Raw genomic sequence first — 19990 nt, 5'->3', positions numbered from 1 at the left:
ATTTGACTTTTCCTCAAATGGCTCCTCTGACACACAATATTTAGAGAAAGCAAGCCTCTCAGCTTGTACCTCGCTCATGTCAATTCAACCATGCTCAGTCACACTAGCCATCAGCACCAGCGCATGAGTCTGCTCACCAACTGCAAGTGGACCAGCTGGTGTTTTGGCACAGTCAGAACAATCTGCTGAACACACTGAAAACGGTGGACATGCTTTTCCACTTCTATCCCTGGGACAGCCAAAGATTCCTGAGCATGACCATCTCCACCAGCAGAACATCAGCCTCATTTTCAAGACGACCAAACACCACTTTCCTTTGTGATGGCTTCTGAAATATAAATCACCAAAAACCCAAACAAAGCAAAGCATGTAACCGTGTTTGGACCCTGTGAGCTCCACTTGTAGCACCGTCATACTTCCCTCCTGGACACACTTCTTGTTCACCTTTTATGCAGTCATCAGAGCGATGACACAGATGAATCCCTGCTTTGTAAATGAGCGTGTAAAAAATGAATGAAGACAACCGTCCGTCCTCAATTATTTAACATTCTGAGAATGCTGTAAAAGTATGTCAGCTTGACTTGTTTCACCTTCTCTCCCCTTTTATTCTTCTCACCGAGTACTAACACAGCCGGGTCGGTTTCATCACTCTCCGGTCCAGTGGAGCAGAAGGGGGATCTTGTGCAGTACAGATACTCATCTCTGTTACTCGCAAATGCAAATTTCAGATTTTTTTATTTTTTGGTTTTTGATTGTGGCACACTGGATAGAAGTTCTGCAGGAGGAGAACACTCTTTTAACTGTTGAAGCCACAACTGTCACTTTGGACAGGTACTTTGTTAGGAAGTGCATATTGAAGGAAATTGCTCGGAAATAACCGTTTGAGTGCCATTAAATTGGTGTTACTAATCATTGCGTTTCAACTCTTGTGAGATGGTGGGGCAATTTAGATTTTGGGTTTTTTTTGTTTTGCTTTTTACCTTTTGTCCCTGAATAAAATCAGACGTGTGACAGCTTTTGAGTTTACAGTATATACAGTAAGAGCTATGTATGGCTGTGACTGTACAGCACGTCGCCACCTTTTCTAAAAAGCACTGGTATTTTTTCCATTAATCTTGACTTGGTTTCACTAATCTCAGAAGCATATGAATAACATTCGAACATTCTTCTAACCTAATTCAACATGTAAGAAAAAGACAAACGCCACACAACTATCAAAATACATTTAAAAGAGTCAAATTCTGGAACAAGGTAGCAGTGATGTTCCAGGCTGCTTTTATTCCCCAGAGGGATTTGGGATGTCAGGCCTGATTTGGCATGATAAGACTGGCAGGAGTGCTCGGAGCAACGCTGAGGCGCGATTAGATAACTTTCCTCAGGTACCTGCTGTGTGCAAAAGCCTGTTTTGCATATGTTTGATACATCCAAATATATGAAGTTAAACACCACTCGCTTCCTTCCGTCTCCGGCTTTATGGGAGCCCGTCTTCCAGATTTAGGTTACGATCTTCTTTTGCCGTGTTCCTCTTCAAAGCCTGCTTATTTATTTACGTCTCTGAAATCTCTGAGCAGCGTGTAACACTTTTCAACTTCAACTGGCGTTTTTGAAACGGAATGCCCACTTTTTCTTGTGATGCCGTCGCCCTTAAATTTGGCACTCAAATAAAATGGGCCAAATCGCCAATAAATACAACGGCGTAACAATGTTGACATCTTCATGCTGGGACGTCTTTGACAGTGGGGTCGGGATCCTCTCCCCCTCCCCCGCACTCATTCACAGACATACTCTCGCATTCATGCGCACTCGACCTCCCGCTGTTCACATCTAACATATCGCAGCCGTGGAGATGCTAAATGAAGCGGGTCGCTGTGCACTTTAGTAACGCTGATCTCATTTCAGTCCAGCCGTCTCTCAAATTCACCTCCAGACATATTGACGCCTTTTTTTAAGGACATCGGCATTTACATTTGACAGTTGTTGCTTTGACACCAGGATCACATGACAGTAATGCTTTTAGCTACCGTGCATATGCCACAACACACACAGGTATTTTCACGTATAATCATTGATTTAATTTAAGCGTGTCTGTTCTCGGTCTCTCAAGGTTTCTACCCTGTAGGTGACGTTTTTTTCATGCAGAGGCATCTGAATTGTTTGACTACATATACCCTGAGATGACCTGTCGAGGGTGTATTCTTTTGCCTATTGCAGCTGAGATAGGCTGCTCAGGCCTCAGGCAGGAGTATGTAGCTGAAATTGAATTAATAAATCAATAACATTTTTGCAGTTCAAGGAGTTCACCTCCCATTGGAGATGGATAATCAGGAAACTGATGAACCCTTGCTTCTTCTATTGTCTGCGAGTGACAGCACAGTTGTGACATAGACTGTGTGGCTGGCAGGGGATGCCTTCTCAAAGCCCAGCGGCCATTGGATGACACCTCCAGGATCCTTCGGGGCAATGTTCAGTGAGAAGGCTGGCAGATTGAAGAACACTCATGTTGATGTGCCTCTTTAATATCTAAGATAGCGTGGGTGAATAAACATGTGGATTGGTTTCCCACCTTGATGGGAAGTTTAAGCATTAGCTCCAAGTGAGAGTCACACTGAAATTTGGAGCTCATAGACTATCTCTGTTCAGTTGACATCAGGGATGTGAAAACAATTAAACCAAGAGATGGATTATCCTTAAAAGCCCCTTCTTTATCATGGATTGGAATATAATCCAGCGCAATATGGACGAAGCTGTGGAATTAGCTAAGATTCCCAGCTGTTACTTTGGCACATTCATTACGCTGGTGGAGACGGGCTCATTGTGACAGCAACCCTCTGGTACAAAGGTGGAGTTACCTCACTTGCTTGCTGGCGTTTGAGGCTTAAGGATTGTGAGAAGTCACTTCACTCAATATAATGGCAAACTTTTCCATCATATTATTTTCCTTAATGACTCAAAATATCTTCCATTTTCTTTTGCTTTTCAGGCCACGGAGTCCAAACTCAAGCTCTGTTGTGACCTTGGGCCTCTCTTGCATTGATAAATAGTCTTGTGTATTTGGTTAGAACTCCAATCTTGTGACATGGGTGAAGCAGGAATGACACATTCTGCCCTTTTCAATGGTAATTTTTGAAGGGATGATATCGATAATGTCTGTTTGGTCCACAGTTGTCGCTTTTGGCCAGAGAATGATCTACCAGCAACATTGTTATACTGCAGGTGCCATAGACTTTAAATTGTGTTGTTTTTATCACCAGACAAATCGGTAAACCCTTGTCAAATTGTGGTTCGCTTTTCCCTGACTGGGAACTTCACATACACTAGTTCATGTATCATTATATTGGGGCAAGTTATGTTTTTAAATGTAATTATTTTTAGTTAAAATAAGCATTTTAGTGTAGCCTAAAAATGTTTTTAAGTTTGTCAGTACACTGTTCACTGTATCCTGGTACTGGATACTGAACAGGTAAAGCTGCCTATCTCACATTCAGCAACCAGCCCTTGTGCAGTTTGTATCCACGCGCCAGCGGTGCTCATATTGCAGTAAAACGTAGCCACTACTTAAAGGATTTTCTACAATGTTTATCGCAAACATTTCAGAGTCTTACATTCCTATCGTCACTTCACTTGCAATGCAGACAGAGGATCATACAGGCTTTTGAAATTCCATCATCTATATTTCACCGTGTGTAACACTTCCGATTAAGAGATACATGCACACATCTACGTGTGACATGAAACAGGGTTTAAAGCTTTCAAGCGAACTGAGTATACATCTAAGGAGCAGCTTGTGCCTTCACTGTACTTCCGACTCTGCAGAGCAGCTCAGAAATCTTTTGTTGTGTGAAGCCAGTTTGACCCATTTTGTTGGTACTACAGAGGCGTTTCTATACTTCAAACTTTTTATCCTCTTTTATTGATTCTCATTTATCAGTCCTTTAACTCTCGCTGGGCATTTCACAGGGAATCCTTTTTCTTTTTCAGGGAAAAAAAGTCAGACACTGACCAAGTTCTCACTCAGATCCATCTGGTCATTCCCACGGATTAGCTGAAAATTAGATTGTGTTTGAGTGTGTGTGTGACTGAATGTAACATAAGAAGAAGGCACATGCTGCTCGCTTACCCACATCCAGGGGTTATCTGCTCAGCGAGGTGGACAGATGGACAGATGATGAGAGTGGATCTTGGCCAGCAAATGGAATGTGAGCGAAGAAGGCCCCGGCAGCAGAGAGGCCAGGCAGGCTTTGGTGTGTGAAGGAGATAGGACAGTGGGAAAACAGACGTACACTCGGGGAGAAAAATGGAGCTGCCAAGGAATCAAGGATGAGAATAGATCATTGTTGCTTCGATGAGGCAGGATTTTGAAAATACCAGAAATAATAATAAGCTCCAAGCAATAGAAAGAGTCGTAAATAAAATAAGAGTTGTTTATTTTACATTTCTCACAATGTAAATGCTATTGATCTCACCTTTACCTTCAGATAGTACATACGTGTATAGTGCCAATATGTAACAGAACACCTCATAGTAGTAAACAGTTCTATTATGGGTGAAATAAACAGTTTAATTGAGAAGATATACTGTTTCGCGGATTTTGTGCACTTCCAATGTATAATGTGAGCCTCAAGTTCACCATGACTAAGACCTCCTCAAGACTTTTACCTTTAGCAGCCTCTAACGTGCACGACTTGGATTTGGAGAGCAGATTTAGGTGAGTGTTTTCAAGCCTCTGCAGCGATCAGAGGAATAATGTCCACACTAAGACTGCTAAATCCATGACTGCAGCTCTTCACCTCCACTGAGCAGGATCTAAGCAAAGAAGGAAGAAGCAGACAGGAGGAGAGGTGAAAAGGACTCTGTTTGATGACAGCTTGATGGAGAATTCAGGTTGCAGTTTTATTAACTTTGTTGCATCAGTTGCTAGTCTGTTTTCTGTTGTGGTTTTTCTGGCTTTAGAGGTGACATTTGTTTGAGAATTTTAAAACACAAACCAAGATTGGTTGCTACTATGTCTTGATGACCCTGCACTTAACATTAGACCATACATGCATGCAAGCATAGCATGGACGCACTTACTCAGAGGGATGGAGCTACAGTACGTGGCTTTCTCATTTTCTCAGTTTCTCAGAGCCCAGAATCATTTCACAGCAGAACAAAAACATTCCACATTACTTTCACTTACTTTCCAAGTATTACACACAGTTCTTAAATGTTCAGAAAATGAGACTGTCTCATTGGTTAGACTTATTTCAAAAACCATTAAACTCAAACCAGGCTTTAAGACCACAGCTAAATGAAAACAAGAAAAACCCTGAACAAAAAGGCAGGTGGGATCTCTTTGTTATGGCAGTAACCTTCAAGGTTTTTCTGTTTTCGAAAATGAACGAAAATTTAACCCACTGTTGTGTTGGTGCTCTTGTACAAATTCCAATAAGGCAAATTTGTATAGTTGAAGGTGACAAGGCTTTTGTTCTAAGAAACCTCCTTTGGCAGATGACGTCTGGATTACACTTGGCACAAGTAACTACCTCAGTTGGGGTTCAGGATTGTACTGCAACCTCCAATATTGGATCCCCTGACTTGCTGATGACATTTTTCTTTAAATTCTACCACCTCACTTTGTCTTTTAAGAAGTTTGAGTGACGTCCAACCTCGACATCTTTGGCGCGCTGCAAGAGACCCTGCTTAGGCAGCAGAATAATCTGCTGTCGAAAGAGTAAAAGGTTTTCCAACAATGTGTATACCTGATGGGAAATGACATTCAATACTTATTTTTATGGAGATTTTGGTTGTGCACAACTATTGAGCAACTATTCAACAGTCAACTTATATCCACCCCAATGTTGGAAATGATCTTGAACTAGCCACCCTAGTGAAGCATTTCTGGCTACGCCACAGCACACACACTAGAATATTCATGTATTAACAAATGAGATTCCTCATGAATAATTTGTAAACCACAAACTTGATTAAATTCTACTGAATGTACTCATTCATTCATTCAGTGCCACTAGTACGCTAGGGTCACAGAGGGCCAAGGACGGATGTCCACCCAGCTATGCTGAAGAACAGCGGCGTTCCTGAAGGAAACCCACATGCACTAAGGAATACGTGCAAATCCCACTCTAAAAGGACCACGACTCGCTCTAGAGACCCCATAAGTCAACTTGCTGTGAGCCTGCCCTGCCAGTTTCCCTCATACGATGGATGGTTAGAGACATGGATGTTGAAAGAAGACAGTCACCACAAAGCATAAGGATATACTCACTATACCATATTTCTTTAGCTCCTGTCTTTGAACGTTTCAAGAACTAGTCGGATGTCGAAGGTTAACATTGTGACTGTCATGGGTCATATGTGGCTGTACGTGTTCCACGAAGTATTCCTTGCAGGCCAGATTTGGCCCTGAGATTCACATGTGCTGTAAAGACAGAAGCCATGGCAACATGCTCTGCCACACTCGATCTTTTACTTACAGTATGCTCCAGACTGACAGCGAAGCCTGGGATCATCCTTGATATCAAAAACTTGAGACTAAAGAGCAGCAGAAGTGCAGTGAGAAGGACCAGACATGGAACCTCTTGCCACAAAGGTAAAGAGCAGAACTTTTGAGTCATGGATCAATGCTGCTGCCTCCCAACAAAAAGAAGGTTGTGGGTTCGAATCCAGCGTCACTCAACTTTTGGAGCAAAATAGCTGTCCTTCCTGCACTCCTCTTAAAATACATTTCACCCCAGGTAGCTTGGCTGGTCTTGGGTCACCAAGAAAATAAGTGGACAAAAACAATTAAACTACCTTCTTCATCTCATACGATATTCAGTAAATCTCATATTTTTGCTTTGCGAAAAAAGTCACGTGAGAAGTTAGTATTCTTGCATTTGGGACAGTCCTCAACAAGCACCCCTTAATAACGGGTCACGGGACATTAAGGTGCTCAAAGAAAGTGTTTTTCTTCTGTCCACAATTCATGAGTTTAACCTGCGTTTTACAGGCCCCCCCTTTTGTTGTCCTCATATTTAAGAAAAGCTTCACCATCATCCCCGACTTTCTCATCCCCCCACTCCTTGAAAGCTGGAAATAGGACAGTTCAGCAGCGGAGGGGTTAAGGGGATCCAGGGCCCGTGATTGGCTGCCGGCCGGCGCTGTGAACCAGCCTACAGAACGAGGTAACCAGGCAACCTCAGAGAGGGAGAGAGAGAGAGAGAGAGAGTCAAGAAGGAGAGGAGGAAGAGGGGGCCGAGGAGGAGAGAAAAACGCGCTGAAAGAAGCCTGACATAGTTTTGTAGGTAAAGATGTGAGGAAGCCCAAGAGTTGCTCGCCCCGGCATGGAACTCTGGATTACAGCTCCGACACTCCTCGGATGTGTGACTAAGTCTGGAGGAGAGTCGCGGGAATGAGTGGATTCTACGGCTTTTTATTCTGTCATAACATGGGAAATAACTGCCAAGATTGTCGCTGTAGTCTGAAGGTAAGTGACTCCACGCAACAAGCTGCACTTAGACTGGAGCGCACTGTGCGTCGGTGCGAGTTCTGCCGCATCTCCTGCGCGCGTGTCAAGCCGCGGCCACTGCAATGAATTGCCTATCTACTCCTGCTGCTGGTGCATCGGGATGTTGGTCCGCACGCATGTGTGTAGCGGGTGGGAGTGGGGGGGGGAGTGACCCCCGCACAGTTGTGTGTGTGTGTGAGTGTGTGTGTAAGGCGGGAGGAAAGACGCCGCCGCCGCTGCTGCGTTTTGGCATCTGTCTTCAGTCATCCGCCACTCGATGTTTCATCATTTGAAGTCTTGAGAAAAACGCGGACAAGTTTTCACTGGGAGCTAAAGTGGGCGAAGGTAACTTGGGGTAACCCAAAGTCACGGTTAATGATCAATGAAGAAGAACTATCACTTAGAATCCATCGTGGCTGCTCGCTACAGCAAGTGTAACTGCTCCAGGATCAGATCTGCGTCTGTGGCGTGGACACGCTGGTCCCGGGTGGACACACACACACCTCTTTCATACATGTGAATTTATGGAGGTTTTGGGGGGTTACGCCTGTGTTTGCATCGTGTCATCGGTCGCTGACGTGTACAGATCATCAGCAAAATTCCTCACTCCGCCTTGCTACCGTTCCCGGATCCATTTATCTCTGGCCTTATCAATCAGCAGCGGACTGAGGAGGCGCTGTAGAAAAAAAAGTCTTATTAGGAATTGGTAGCACACATTCCTCTGCAGACATGTAAGATGCTTGAACACTTTAAAACCACAGTTGAAGTGGACCCTTTGGCGAACGACTGAAAAAGCCTGTATAAGACTGGATGAGGCTTGTCCACGAGTGACTCTTCAACTGAACCCGTGGATGTTGGCTACATCTGTCTTTGCACGAACACACTGAATCACAGCAGACATCTTCAGGTCCCAATGCTCTCTGGTGAGCTTTCCATTGAATCCATATACATTGTTGGTCATACAGCTGAGGGAAGTCTTCTCTTCAATTGTGTGACACTATCCTTGAGCGTCCTTGAGCATGTGAGTTATGTTAAAACACCAATTGTGAAAGTCATTCAGTGATTCAGCTTTCGTCATTAGATTAAAATGTCTCCTAAACCAGTGGTAGATCACCTTCAAAGACACTCAAAATGAATAAAATTACTGTTTGGTGATCTTTAGAATTGGATTTATGGATATTCTTATGTTATCTATTTGTTATCGGCAAATGTTTCTACAGAAGAATCAATTGAATTGAATCCTTTCACCGTCAGAGCTGGTCATTTATTCAACAATCTAGTTTGTAATTTTTTTTTTTTTTCTGCTCAGGTGGAAATTTCCTTCTCTTATCAAAGTTTTCCCCATAGCACCCACCCTTTTGATCACTGAAATACTTAGTCCAGCAGCAGCAGCAGCCAGCAGGCCTCTTTACTTCTGCGTGTATGGGCCCAGCGGGCAACTTGAGGTCGCCATAGTAACCCACCCAGTATTGTGTGGAACTTTAGAGAGAGAACACTGGTGGGGTCTCTCTTGTGTGTCACTCACCTCCTTGGTGCTTCTTCATGCTCCTTCCTGGTCTGTGGCAGAAGCTTGCTCCTCTTTTCAACTGTTTCCTCTCTGTGTTTCAATAAATGGCTGCCAGCCAGTTTCCTTTGAGAGGTTTTTGAACAACACATCTGTTAATGCTGCAGAGAAATATCTTTGACATGAAGACTTCTCAGTCGGTATCTTCTGTTGGTGGCACCAGGTTGTTTCAGTCTGTGGTATGAAGTAGACTTTTATTTTCAACTTGTGAGTTGCTTGCTGTGCGAGTTTCCAGTATCTGGCGAAAGGTGAGGAGCGCTGCACTCTGTTCTCTCTAAAGTCAGAATAGATTGCAGATTTGAAACGGATCCAGAAAGATTTTCTTATTTTGTTTAGTTAGTATGGCACTCTTTAAACCAGTGAGCAGCCTGGATGTTGTTTCAGTGGGTGGCAGCTAAATGTAATGCGTGTGAATCAGGGCAGCCGGGAGACATTTTATTTGAGGAGTCATCTAGTGAGTGCTACAAGTTCAGAGTGGGACTTGAATACCAACTAGACAGCTAGATTATTCAGACTGACGTCTGGAACCACGTCCGCCCCGTGATCTGGGCAGATTTACTTTTTATTCCATGTCCTCAGGCATTCCAAAATAACTTCTCAACTTCGCTCATGCAAACTCAACTTGGTCACTACTAAAATCTTTATGGTCCTGTTTCAGTCATTCGATAGGTTTACTATCAGTCAAACTTATATGATGTGTAGGATGAAGTGTACATGCTTATAGGGCCTCACCTCAATGTCTGGCCCGGGGGCCATTTATGGTCATTTCATGCGGTCCACGCAAGTCTCTGTCTTGTTGTGGTTTGCAAGTTTATTTTCCATGACAACAAACTGGAACTTCAAAGTTGGACATTCCGTTTAAGCCCTGTGACTATGATGACTGTTGGTATCATTGTCCTGAGCACGTTTTAAATTTCAACTTTAATTTGAATATTTTACATTCACACATTTGATCAATTCCCTTCCTCAGAAAAATGTTCTCTACTGTATACACTCGACACTTGTATAAGGCATTATAGGTGGGACAAAACAGTAAAATGGAAAATGCAGACTCTATGGGGCAGAAAAACTATTAACTGAGATTGAGATGGCTGCATTAGGTAACTCATCATTTGGGAACAACTAGACCAGAAACAGGAAACCAATGAGGCCAACAGATGAAATGTAGAATGCTACACAGAATCACATGGTTTAGAAGCATTCTAACACAATTCAAAAGACAAATGAGCAAACCACGATTTTTCACTTCAGTACAATTTTTCTAAACTCGTCAATAACCGGAAACTTTAAAATAGCAATCGCCTCTAACGGCCTGTTTACTAGATTGTCATTCCCAAAGTGCCCTACTTCACCGCGCAGACAATTGTTGCTATGGATACAACTTTACAAGAGACAATATTGATACCTTATTTAAGTTACCTGCTCAGTTATCAAACGCTCTGTCTCTGTGACATTTCTTTAAATTAGCTGCGGAGAAAAACAACCAGCAGGCAGCTGAAGCTGAGTCTAACAAGCACATATTCGCCGATCATTTTCCCAGCGGAGGTGAAAAGGGATGCTCCTTTTTCAGAGTTTCGGGATTAGCTGCCTGTTGGGCTCTTACCGCTTCATGAGATCTGCATGTTTTGCCTGTTACTTCTTCAGCAGCTCATTTACTGTTGTGACTATTAAAAAAAAATCTTTAGAATGTTTCCTGTGCTTAAAAAAGGCACTTGGTGCGGAAACAAATAACACAACATTATAAGACATTTCATCAACGATGTATTTTTTCGTAATTCATATGTCTCAGCTGCTTTCGGTTTGACATCTAGCTTCCAACCTTCTAACCTATGATGACTGTTGATGCTCACCCTCATCCTCAGCTCTGTGTAATGACGGAAGGAACATGACCATAGATTCATAGCAGAGGAAATGAATCTCTTTGGCCATTTGGAGTCTCCCATGGAGATATGGAGATCTTATCAGAAGAGCTCCTGGAAGCTGTGTTCTAAAGATGGGAGGAGATTCAGCTGCAGACTCAAGACCACTTCTAGGATTTTACCGCTTCATTGAGTGGAGAACGTCTTGGTGACCTAGCCTTTGTTGCTTGGGCTTCTGCCCCCGGAACCTTTGTTAGTGAAACGAATGAATGAAAATTCCTTACCTGAGAGACAGATGAAGATCACATTTACACGGCACAGGCATGCGAAGGAAATGAATTCACATCAACTGAAAACGTGTTTTCAGTTGATGTGATGTGCACGGTGCAGAGCCAACGACTGCAGTCCTTACGCGTGGTGATTAGGTGGCAGCGCAACGTTTATTTTGCCTGCACTGTTCTGTTCCTCATTCCACTGTGTGAGGTAATTGACATTTTTAACTGATGCTTTGGGCGGAGCATGGAGTGAGGCGGAACATAGATTTGTCTGAGCCAAATTTCATACGAACAGATGACATGTAGAAGCGTGGAGGTTGGATAGAACTGCCTTGGACCTTTCAGTTGGAATTCAGCTGAGACAGACCGGTGTACCGCCTCACTTTAAAGCCCTTCTTGGCTATGAATCTTGCAAATACATGTCCATTCACGATTCCAATGTAATGTAATAAGCATTCTGTGCCACACCGCCGACTTGGGGTGTTCAAAAGCTGCTGATGTGGCGGATGAGGTGCCGTCATCTCCGCAACTACTTTTTAGGCGAGTAAATTAAAACCACGTGAAACGTGAGAATTGAGGCTCACTACGTTGTTGTGCTGCATCCAGGATTACTGTGTACTTGACATACGCAAATTCATCTTCAAACAGCAAACTTTCCAACGTATAGGAGGCTGCTTTCAAAAGTTGCCGTTTTTACTCAGCTGCGATGACAGTGCCATGTTGAACAGCGCTGCATTCGACACCAAAAGATGCAAGATTGAGTTGGAGCAACAACCCTGAGGATTATCTTATCTTGCCATCCAACTGTACATTAGTCCCTCATTAACAATTGTGCTGCACATACTGTATAAAGCTTGTCGCAAGTCTCCATCTCCAAAGCTGCACACTGTTTATGTGGCCAGCTCTTAATTCACTCTGCTCTTCTTGACTCTTCTGTTTCCTGCTCAGTTTTATTTTAAATGCCCAACAAAACAAGCCTCAGTAGCAGCCACTGGATTCCCTGCTTATACTGTAGGTGATTTAAGCAAAACCAAACCTTGGATTAACAGCTGATTTTATTCATGGACCAATGACACATTCATGTTTAGATGAATTATGACGGCTTATAGTCAAACATTTTCAGAGAAGCACATAGTAATGTGTAATTTCTTGGCCAATTCAGAAGTAAGCCGATGAATCAACTGAATTCCATTTCCATATTCATAGTGGGCTAATATGCCAACTGCAGTGAGTCAGCATGATTTACAACAGAGACTCCGCTAGTGATGCAGCAGAACAATGCTAGACACCCACCTGTAAATTTGGTCTACTTTCTCAGAGTGATTCAAGGGATTTGGCACATTTTATGCTTCCTGAAGTAGAGTGGCACACTGCTGCAGTCACTTAGTCAAGTCTGCGGGAAAGACGGTGAAGCAAGATGGCACTGCTTTCTGAATTGTGTGATCGTGGTTTGTGCACCTTGTCAACTGTGCAACTGTGGTATGAAAGACAAATGAAATCAATCAATGAGTATAGTAGGGATGGCAGTAGTGCAGGGATCTAGTGACACAAAATGTTCAGACACAGTGATGGCACAATATGCGATGTCTAACTCATGTGAAACGACTTTTAATCTCTGTACAGGACAAAGGACAGATGATCCTAAAATAAAGTAAGACTTGTAAATTGTGTTATGAATTTAAAAGCACAAGTCCTGCTTCATGTAAACCTTTGAACCTTTGACTGTTATTTTGGCTTCACGGGTTGTAATTTTGACACCAGGAGCGTTGTCCTTTCATTCCACCTCAGCTGTGATGCTATATTGCTCAGGTGCTGAGCTCGTAGGTTTATTATTTTCCTTGAGTAGATGACTCCAGTGTGACACAAAACAACTAGGATGGGTCAAGTGATACGGCCACATTGATGTATTATGACACACAGAGTGTGACCGCTAGTAGAATGCGCCAATTGCCGTCTATTATATCACAGCAGTCATATATTTTACCAACCGGAATGGTACTTAAAATACGATACAAGTCATCTTGGGTCAGTCATCTGACCCAACGTTAACACTGAAAATCATGAAGCCCCTTGTCACGACTTGCTTCACACAGTGTAGTAGTGTAATAGTTTATTTAAATGGAATATAACTGGATTTATTCCAGCAGATGATGCCATTACGGAAGACCAACACAGTCACAATACAGCGAATTAGTCTCACACTTCCACTCATTTACCCATTACTGCTAAACTTCTCGAGAAGTTCAACCTACCCATCTTCAGCGCTCCCAGTGCTTTGGTTAACATTATCTATAATCGGACATAAAAATTGACAGTAGAGTTCCATATTCAGGTTCTTTAATTTATTTTGTGTTGCTAGGCAACAGCAGTATGCAAAACTCACTTTCGATAGTGTCCGGTGAAGGTACAAAATGTGTGTCTGGTGTCTGGACTGCCACCTTCTGATGTCGGTTCGCTAAAAGTAGGTTATAATGCACATGAGACATTTATATCCTTAAAAGGATGAGAATGAATGCGGCCTGGAAACTATGACGGGCTGTGGCTTGTTGATGATGTCATGCTATGCATGGTATATGGTCCTCAGTATAGTGCAACAAGGATCAACAGGGTGATATGGGACACCCATGCAGACGCACTATACTATATTTGATACCAAAAGTATAACAGTAGTAGACAGGCCTTGGGCTGTCCTGTCACCATGTGGTAAGAGAAGAGTTTTGTCAACGCTGGATTCGCTATTTACAAGCGTGTACTTACTACCAATAATCATAAACTTTGAAATTACTCTTTGTATACTATTCCACTTTATTCATAAACCACATTTTATACAACAAGAATGTCGACAAAAGTCGGGAACAGGTAAGGGACAGATGTACAGGTGCAATAAAAACATGACACAGCAAAAACTGACTCATTCGATCAAAGCCAGTTGTTTTTACCAGAGGATTTCTCACTTAATCTTTATATGTAGCTCTAAAGCTATGGAAATATACATTAAGCACATTGTTGCATTAAGTTTTTACTTGCTTGTGACATTGCTTACTTTCTGCTGAAGACATGAAGGAATGATTGATGCAATAGCATCTGTGTGTATTCGTCATTGTTATGTAATTGGCGTTGTGTCTACCTCAGCGGTCGACATGTGTGTCAATGTACCGTTCCTCTGCCTTGATTCACTCCCGTGGAGATAGGAAACTTCTTTGCGGTTCATTCTGGATCAATATTCGATGTTAGTGCAGCAACACAAACACGCACATGCTATACTTGCTATCACCAGCACATAACTGTGCTGGGAGCGGCGACACTGAGTCCTCCAGGAGGTGAAGATCATGCTGCCAGCTAATCTGACTCTGCAGCCTGTAATCTGTAATCTGATAAAATGCCACAATCTCTCTCCGCAGCAGGATTAGCATCTGCAGACGACACGCTGACATACACACTTTTACTGTCCCGTCTTTTGACTGCAAAAAGAATGTGTTCTTTTGCGTGTTTCGCCATTGGGGTCACCTCTTGTGGATGACTGTTGGACGGATTACAGTTTCATCCAACACATTTGTGGCAAATGATACTTTCACCACAGTTACTGCTAAAATGCAAACGTACTACTAAATTTACATTCATTTTTCCCAAATTCTGCCTCTTATTCCCATCAGTGGTTTCACTTTTCTTCAGATATTGAATTGTTGAATTGTACATTTGATCAACAACAAAGTTGAGGTCAATGGAACGTTTTCCACCCGTTGCGCCAGGTGGAAAATGATCACAGTGATCAGAAATACTGGCTTGACTTCAGCTCCGGAAGCGTTGTTGAAAACCTCTCTCAGTCTCTATCACCCTTGTGTGAGAACGTTTTACTGTCTTTTCATCTGCAGATCTTTAGTAGTTTTGACTTACTGACATGATCAAGGGTTTTTTACTTGATCTCACATAATGATGTGACTCCTTTTGGTTTGGCTTCTGATGCCTGCAGGAGCAAGCAGACTGGTTTTCAAGTCTGTGGCTGCATATTTTGGTAAGAGCACATTCGATTGTTCAGAACGCCGTGCTAACTACAGCCATCAGGACCACATTGTAGTTCAAATTCTTGTGTAATTTCCACTGAATCCTGGCAGTATCATAGTAGAAAATTACACATACATTTAAGCTATTGAAAGATTCACTATATATGTATGTAATACAGTACAGGTATTAAGTGGCAGACAACAATTATGCAAAACATTTTTTTTTCTTTATTTGAATTCCGAAGCAAAAATACTAAGACATACTAAGAAGATATTTATAAAATATTAGATATAGTAGTGTGGCCCCAGAGTCACACTTTGCCCAGATCTGCTGTGGAACATTGGGTAATGCGCAAATGGTGCGACATATCAAACTGAACCATGTGCATACAGCCAGTTTATTCCTGGGCCAAAACATGTCTCTACTAGGCATCAATGTGATTGATCACTGGGGAAGAAAGAAGGTGAGGGTACATTTTCTCTCATAGTGGAGTTCTTGGATAAAGGGAAAAGATTTAAGTAGCCTGATGATGTCCTTGGTGGGCAACTTGAACGTACAGTGTATACAGTTAAGCTTTTTATTACCACAAAGTAAGGTTTGTTATTAACATTTGAGATGCTCACAATAAACCACGTTAACGTGTATCACATATGTAGAAATATATTCAAAAACAAGTGAAAGAGAACTTGTGAAATACAAATGAAAAGATGCTGGAGCATTTAAATTCTCCTTTAAAACTTTGCCATTAAACCAGAAACGATTGCAGCGTGAGGGATTTCTTCACCAATCCATTAGTGTGTCAGATAATCATTTTCACTTTTCATCCATTTTTGTCTGCATCCGCACTCAGGTCTGTCCTATGAGCAACGCTCTCAGGTGAAACCACCGGGGTGTTCACGTTGCTAATGGGTTTTTACAGAGAACAAAAGTGCTCAGAGCAGGAATTTGCAGAGGAAACAACACACGCATGCGCTTATGTTAACACACACACCGACACGATAATACACCACACCAGAGTCCCAGCACATTAACACTTCGATTAATTCACTGCTGTACACTCTCAATCCCCCTGGTGTCAGGATCCCTGACCCCCCGCCCCAAATCTCACGCGCAGTACATGCAGTGGTCTGTTGTGCGTCTCTGTTGAATTACATCCTCCTGACATTTTGAGCTCTACTTGAGGGGGTGACAAACATCGTGTTCGACATTTTGATTTCTTTCAGCCTCCTCTAAAACCTCACTGAGGGATAAAAAGGATATTATTTTAAATTCCGTGTTCTGTTTTTAATCTAGTGAATGAAATCATGTAACATGGAGAGGGGAACAGCAAGGACCTCTGTGTGGCTTTTCCCGAAAGAGCAGATCCACTGACTTCCACCCGGCCTGTGAGCCTGCTACAAAGATGCAAGCAGAAAGACAAATAGATCAAGATGAGAATGAAATGAGGTTTTCCTTTGAGAGTCATCGCTTTATATTCCTCTCCATTCTTTTTTCTTTCTCTGTGTTCCCTCTCGGGATGGTGACTTTTGTTGCTCTTGCAGGACTTTGTTCTTGTGTTGGAGTTGCTTTTCACTTGAATACCAATTAGAATTCCCTTCTTCCTTTCTGTGTGTTATTAATCTATTACCTTAATAACCGGAAAACATTAGAAATTCTCCTGAAGGTAATGGTTTCTGTTTTAAATTGGTTTATATCTCTGCACTTTTCAATGGTACAGTGACTAGAAGTCATTTCCCTCAGGTTTTCTACAGCAGTGACTCCAGTTCAGGCCAATGGCTGATAAAAAAGAAAAGTGTTTTACACATCCGTGGGCTGTGAAACTCTCAGTTTTACTACTCCGCTATTTTATTTAGGTGTCAGTTGTGTCAATTGACTTAAGAATAAAGGAGTAGGCCCTGTTTCTCTTTGCAACTACAAGAGTCCTCAGATGTCAGTTCAAAGGGCGCCCACACAAACAATGTATTTTCGTACTGATTTTGCTCTTTTCTGAGCAAAGACAGTGGACACTAATAATCTTATGAAAGAATCCTGAGGTGTGTACTGTGTTTTTAAGTGGCTCTGAAAAGGTTGTAAATGTTAAACACGTTCAATATGTACAACCACAAATCTGTGCTGACAGCCAACTGCTCCCGACTTGAATTGTGGTGTGGAATGGAATGTAGCCAATAGAGAGTTTTGGCAAAAAAAATGCAAGTTTTTAATCATGCAAAGTAAATCTCACTCAAATTCGCTGTTCCATTATATGTCCGGGAAGCCGGCGTGAACTATTGTTCTGTGCCTGCCCGTGTTGCCACTTCATCTTTATTTTTTATTACTTATTTATTTTTTATTATGTGAGACTGCTGGGACTGTATCGTCAATTAAATTGGAATACATTCATTTTATTTCCCCATAATTGTATTTATCACACATGTCCAGTTACCCCACTTTTTAACCAACATGACTTGAGTCTTGTTCTGGTAACAAATATCTTGCCACTCTAAATCGAGAGTGGCATTACCAAATACAGATGTAATATTTGAATAGGTCCTGATATCAAAAAGGTTGAGAACCCCAGGTTTACAACCAAAGTCTGTAAAGGTGATTCTCACCTCATGGTGAGCAGGGATGGTTATGATTCACATGGAGCATGCGTGAGCTAACAGTGAAAGAGAACTAGGTGAGGTTCTAAAAGTAGACAAGCTGTCAGATTGAATCCACAGGAGATGACAGGCCACATTGCCAGTTGTGATTGAAAAGATTTGAGGTTCAAAAGTTGCCTCAATATTGAAAAAGATGGAAAAAATATTTATTGCTAGATATTTCTTCAAGGAGCTTAGGCATCAGTCGGGGATTTCCTGTAGAGCTGCACATCCTAGCATGTATAGGCATCATGTAACAACGCTTGACCTTCCCCTTTGCACCGTCACACAAATATTGCGACATTAAAAATGAAGTTTGCTTTCATCAATGTGCATATATGCATATTTCTTGCTTTTCTGACTTCCTTTTCTGGTTTTATGCAGATTTTAAGTTGCTTTTCTAATACACGGTCAACCCTAATGATGAAAATAGTACAGCAAGTACTGCCTTGCTGTCGGATCGGAGTAATATCGTATCCAAATTCAGTATCGGATCTTATTTTATTTTTTGACAGCACTTTATTCCAAAGCACTTTCCTAGTTGGTGGGATCCCCAACTGACCATAAATTTGATTCTGATCCCTATTTTGATTCAGACTCAAATTCACGACCAACGGCTGCAGTTCTCTAAGCATAGTGCTGCATGGCTGATGTCCCGTTTTCAAGCAGGCTTTGCTCCCACATATCTTCAACAAGAACATGTGTGTAAATGTTCGGCAGATGATGAGAATGACATCCAATCCAGACCAGCAGCAGCGTGTAGCAGTGCAGTCTTTTTCACCAGTTCAAGGTACATTAAGAAGCCAGCTGCTACATTCAGGGAGCACGACTGACACAGTCTGACATTTACTCTCAAGAGAACGCTCAACTGTGACATACACCTCCGCGTGCATTTGCTCATTCAAAAACGTATGACTCACGGCTCTCCAGAGTCGCACAAAAGCGCGTTTGTGATTGCACTCTGGAGGTTTATGGTGTTTCATGGGTCATGAAATCTCTCCATCCCATAAACCAAGTTAGGTTTCAATTAAGAAAGAAGCGTTACGATCAAATTGTTCACTTCCTTTATCTATTTTTTAATGCTGCATTAAAGAAATAATTAAAAAACTTCCAAGTCTTGTTTTAAGTGATCTATTTTTTTGCTTACTGTGCTGTCTCTGCGACTGATCTTTTACAGCCAGAGCACAATTTGGAGGAGGTTATCCAAAATAAAAGAGATTAGAGCAAGAACATTAGCTTTTTTTTACCTGAGGGAGAGATGTTTATGTATGAGCAGGAAAATGTCAGGAGGCATGGAAACGGTGGTGGCTAACAGACGGTAACGGTAATAAATGGTTGTTTTGAATGAAACAGCCAAGAAAACAGAAGTGCCACATTGTTTTTTGTTATATTGATTTTTCCCCCTTTTTTTACACTCCACATTTACACAGGTTGTCTGTGTTTGCTCTTTGTGCCCACAACCCAGGCCACACCCAACGGATTTCTTCAGTAGTTTACTCACTCACAATACCTGCGATACAACATTTCTAATCCACGCTTCCTCTTTTTTGCCCACTTACACCACAAATGGATTATATGCTGCAGACAGATGGAACACAGATACATGGATTGACTGTTGCACAAAGATAAGACCATTAATCCATAGCCAGCGATCCACTGATGGACCGTGCTTGATATCATCACCTCTTATCACACAGCTCTCAGCTGGTAGTCTTTAGGGTTTGGCTGCAGTAACAATTTACTGGGTGTGTGTAGTCGCAGCATCGAAAAGGGAGACATAGTTGGGATAATAAGTTGATTTAAATTTTTCTTTTACATATCAGCAGATAGTAATGAGCAAAAATTATGAGAACGCTGCTCCTTTTAAATCTCTGAAATGCAAGAAGCAACGTTATGCAATGCAAAGTAGTGTAAGTCATACAAATGTAATTAGAATGTATTAGAGGAGATTAAAATAAATGATCACTCATTCATTCTTTCATAATGTGCAGTCTTTGAGACAAAATTGCGAATACTTGATATGCCTTCTCTAAAGAGCTCTAGCTTTCACTGAGAAGGAGGATCTAGAGAAGACAGCAGAAGACCCTGACCTTCCTCCACCACGTCATTTCACTGTTAAAACAGTATTTAATTTAAGATATGTTTCTTTAAGCATTGTCTCAGGGCAAATGGAGGCTGTCGAATGT

General features: G+C 42.0%; 1 protein-coding gene across 7 annotated transcripts in view; it reads left to right on the top strand.

The window, feature by feature from the left end:
- Positions 1-7178: 7178 nt before the first annotated feature.
- dab1a (DAB adaptor protein 1a) overlaps positions 7179-19990 on the top strand; it is a 78914-nt gene continuing 66102 nt past the window's right edge. For all 7 annotated transcript variants that reach the window (XM_053878227.1, XM_053878192.1, XM_053878219.1 and 4 more), the window contains exon 1: positions 7179-7462. The gene's annotated coding sequence lies outside the window, so the exon portion shown is untranslated. The remainder of the gene's footprint in view (positions 7463-19990) is intronic.

Source organism: Synchiropus splendidus, chromosome 1 (assembly GCF_027744825.2).
Source record: "Synchiropus splendidus isolate RoL2022-P1 chromosome 1, RoL_Sspl_1.0, whole genome shotgun sequence".
NCBI classification, from domain to species: domain Eukaryota; kingdom Metazoa; phylum Chordata; class Actinopteri; order Syngnathiformes; family Callionymidae; genus Synchiropus; species Synchiropus splendidus.
This window is presented reverse-complemented; position numbering and strand designations above follow the sequence as displayed.